Below are 4,463 nucleotides of genomic sequence, written 5' to 3' on the forward strand. Positions count from 1 at the left end.
CAAAAAATTTTGCATGCCTATCGCGGCTACAATGGGAGAGTTGGTTGTCGCAAGCCTCTCCCGTGCCCCCCTCATTGATTCAACGTCGCTGTCAAGGTGGATGGATATGTCAGATTTTGAAACGGTCAACGCCGACGTTGAATCAATTAGAGGGGCATGAAGCCCACCCTCGAGGGTGCTATTCCTAGACTCTCCTTTAGATCATGTTTTATTGTCACTTAGCTAGCACAATTTCGGAAAAAGGTTTGGCAGCGGTTGCCAGCCCTCACCGCGTCTTCTTGGTGATTTTAAAACTTGATCTAAAACAGGAGCCCTCGTCTAGCACCTTCGTCCAATTTTGCTCGGGTATTGCATAAATTTATGCCATCGGAATGAATCCCCCAACGAATGCGTATGCTTGGACCCTCTCTTAGATCACCTTCTTCAATCACTCGACCGATGCAATTGCAGAAGAGACTTGACAGTGGTTGCCATTCTACAGCGCGTCTGTTCTGCGATTTCGAAGTTGATCTAATGGCGAGCCCTTGTCTCTAGCCATGAGGTGGGTGCTTGGCGCTCTAGAAAATTTTTTTGCGTGCCTATCATGGCTACAATGGGAGGCTTTGATAGCAAAAGCTCTTGACGACCCTCCCCAATAGAATCGGTGCTAGTATTCGAGAAAGACACGTTATTCGAATTTCAAATATTGGCACCAACATCGTTTCTATTGGAAGGGCCATGAAGCCATCCCGATTTTGCTATGTGAGGGCTCTCTCCCCAGAGTCGTTCTCTTTGCTACAACTGCTTTGGTGCAAAATTTTCAAAATGGTTCAGCAGCAGTTGTCATTCCAATGGTGCCATTGTGGTGGTTGCCTGGGCAGCGATCTGAAGGGTGAGTCATCGTCTAGCAGGTGGGTTGCGCATCACGAGTGACAAGGGAGCCTTTGTTATCGAAAGCTCCCCATGGCCATTCGATCAGATGAGCCATTGCTCATGTGGGCAAGGACGAATGCAGCCTCAGATTCCAAATGAAATTAGCGACATCGGATCTGTATATATGAGCGGAATGAAGGAGCAACCCATTTGCTATGCGCCTCTCCCAAAAGTTGCTCTTCTTTCTCACTCCATTGCCACAATTTTGAGAGTTGTTCAATAGTGGTTGTCGTTCCAATGTGTCATTGTGGTGATCTGGAGAGTGATGCTAAGGGTGGGAGCTTGTGTCTAGAATTTGGGATGTTTGTGGGAGCGAGTAGGGGGGACTTCTCTTCTCGAAACCTCTCCGTGGCCTTTGTATATAGACCCAGTACTGACGATATCGATGGATGCGAGCCCTTGGATTCCAAATTTGTTCACAGCTAACATTGGTCTTTGTGAGAGATGGGTACGAAAGCACATCTCGATTGCTATGTGGGAGCTCCCCAAGGTCGCCTATGTGCCAACTCGATCGGCACAACATTGGGAATGGTTCGACAGTGGTTGTCATTCCAATGTGTCATCGGGGGATGCCTTGGAAAGTGGCCTTTCAAGGGTGAGCTCACGTCTAGAACTTGGATTGTGCGTCACATCACAAGTGAATGGGCAGATCTCTCTGTGAACGGCGGCATGGTGATTGCAAGAGAATATTGACTTAGTCGGAGCATTGGCCTCGAGCCATTGAGATGGCCTTGCAATTTCTCTTTAATTGCAACCTATGTTTGCACAGTAGTAGAGTTTGCATGTAAGATGGGCCTTGTTCTTGAGAGTTCCAGGAGATGACCTTCAGAACTTTTGGATTGGGCCCCTTCAAGGTGAAATTCATCCAGTTGATCAGATGAAGCTCGATGTGCTTGTATCTATTCTGAGACGGTAATGATGGTCATTAATCTGTGGCGGTGAGTATATCCTATTCGGTAATCATAATGATGGAGCTGTTGGGAAGTACTTGTTGCTTTTTTTTGTTGGATATACCCTATATGTAGGTGTCTACATGGCTTGCAACACACTACACATTTGGTGTTCGATTCTAACATGCGCTTGTTGCTGAGTGTGTATGGAGTTGTATCTTTTAGCCAAGGGCTCCATCTCATTGGCACGTTCTATCATTGCATTTTTATCCTGCTCGAACAGCAAGAAGGAAAGAGATGGTTGCATGGGTGCATTTCTCAACATCCATAATTTCATCGAGGGTCCACTCTCCACCCTAAGTTTTTTCTGATTGGTAGAGCCTTGGGATTGAGAGGGGAGCCGGCGAAAGGTTTGGTTGCTGCATAATTTATTCGCTAGTGCATTCTCGGTGCATGTTGGCCTCTTCACTGTCTCATCCTACAGAAGTGCATGGCACTGTCGTGACAGCCTTTGTGGTCCGGACCAGTAGAAGTGTAGAGTATTACTAATAATTTTTGTTTGGATGCAAAAACTCTCCATGCCCTATCCTACCCTGTGCGATCCGAAAAACTGTGGCTCATGGGTTCTGCGGGAGATACTCTTCTTCAGCTCCCCCCTAAAGAGAGCATTCGGTGTTTGCATTGTGTGGAAAAAAAGCCCAAGGCATTTCATCTCTCTTCAAATGCGAAATTCTGGGAGGGCTTGTCAAAGTATGGCCATTTGTATGGGGTGCACCAAAAAGCGTATAGGGGGCATATGCTTGGGAAATGGATGTCTCTGAGTGTCCTTACTCAGTCGCATGCGCGGTGTACATCTTTGTATTATGACTTTGCTATGAGCATTTGTGATTCAAGCATTTTGCGGGAACGGGTTTCGTATGAGATGTTCTTCTCAGGCTCTTGTGAACCAGAGCGCTTGTCTTTGCAATGCTCCGACAAGTACAGGCCCAACGTGTCTGTCTAGGGGAAGAAATCGTATGAATGCTTTTTGCCGAGATGTGGGTGCTTGCAGGTGGTTCCCTTATGGTGCAATTCTTCGGTATGTGCATGTGCATGAGATTGAAGCTTGTCCGACAATGCTAGTGCAAGTGTTCACTCATAGGAACTTTTTAGTACCTGCGCTGGCAGATCACATATCATGGGGAATGGTTAGCAAGGCTGTGCTGGGAAAGGAGATATTGCCAGAGGTTATAGACATGTCCGTGTATGCGGGTGGGCTCTTATCACCTATAAATGTGCAAAGGGGGTGTTATACATGATGCCCTTGAGCAGCCTTATAATTGAGGTGGTCGCGTGCACAGTGATGCCCCCGCCAATCGCATAACCAACAATTTTTTTGACTCGCACGACCCTTCGCCCTTCAGCATGGCGGTCTCCATTGGCACTTCGGCAACCAGCTCTTCATCATAGGAAAATGTTTGTTGCGATCGAGAAGGATTTTGTCTATGCGGGTGCACCTCAACAGGCGTGTAGGAGGCATATGCCTGGGAAATGGATGTCTCTGAGTGGCCTTACAATTGAGGTGGATACGTGCACGGTGCATCTCATATAGACACGAGGCTTCTTTTCGAGTAGTGGTGACAATGAGTTCGAGGGTAAAGGATTCCATACGAAATGTTCTTCCCAGGTTCTTGTGAACCAAGGCTCCCTGTTCGGCCCTCTCCGGTCGACGATGGGACACTTTCCTCTTGTGTGAAATCTTTGAGCGTTGCGAGTCTTGCATGTGCTCTGAACGTCATTCTTGTTGCTTGTGCGGCAGATTATGTTTGGATGCAAGATGGAGCGAATACAAATTTTGGTTTCCCATCGCGGCGGGCATCCCTTGGCTATAGCAGGTCTTGGGGGTCCCCTCGTTGTTAGAAGCTACCTGGTCGATCCTGCCAGTAGTCATATGCTTGTCTCAAGGATTAAGCCATGCATGTCTAAGTATGAACTATTTTAGACTGTGAAACTGTGGATGGCTCATTAAATTAGTTATAGTTTCTTTAATGGTACTTTACTACTTGGATAACCGTAGTAATTATAGAGCTAATACATGCACCAAATCCTGACTCTCAGAAGGGATGCATTTATTAGATAAAAGGCTGTCACAGGCTCGCCCACTATTTTGGTGATTCATGATAACTCGACGGATCACACGGCCTTTGTGCTGGCGACGTTTCATTCAAATTTTTGCCCTATCAACTTTCGATTGTAGGATAGAGGCCTACCATGGTGGTGATGGGTGACGGAGAATTAGGGTTCAATTTCGAAGAGGGAGCCTGTGAAATGGCTACCACATCCAAGGAAGGTAGCAACCGTGCAAATTACCCAATCCTGACACGAGGAGGTAGTGACAATAAATAACAATATTGGGCTCATTGAGTCTAGTAATTAGAATGAGTACAATCTAAATCCCTTAACGAGGATCCATTGGAGGGCAAGTCTGGTGCCAACAGCCGCAGTAATTCCAGCTCCAATAACATATATTTAAGTTGTTGTAGTTAAAAAGCTCATAGTTGGACCTTGGGTCGTCACATCCCTTCTGCCGGCAGCGTATTGCTGGCCTTAATTGGCTGGGTCGTGGTTCCGGCACTGTTACTTTGAAAAAATTAGAGTGCTCAAAGAAAGCCTATGCTCTAA

General features: G+C 46.6%; 1 pseudogene; it reads left to right on the top strand.

Annotated features, from left to right (window-relative positions):
- The first annotated feature begins 3,705 nt into the window (after positions 1–3,705).
- LOC149578963 (18S ribosomal RNA) overlaps positions 3,706–4,463 on the top strand; it is a 1,081-nt pseudogene continuing 323 nt past the window's right edge.

Source organism: Cupressus sempervirens, chromosome 1 (genome assembly GCF_028749045.1).
Source record: "Cupressus sempervirens isolate cs-2001-9-10 chromosome 1, ASM2874904v1, whole genome shotgun sequence".
Lineage (NCBI taxonomy): Eukaryota > Viridiplantae > Streptophyta > Pinopsida > Cupressales > Cupressaceae > Cupressus > Cupressus sempervirens.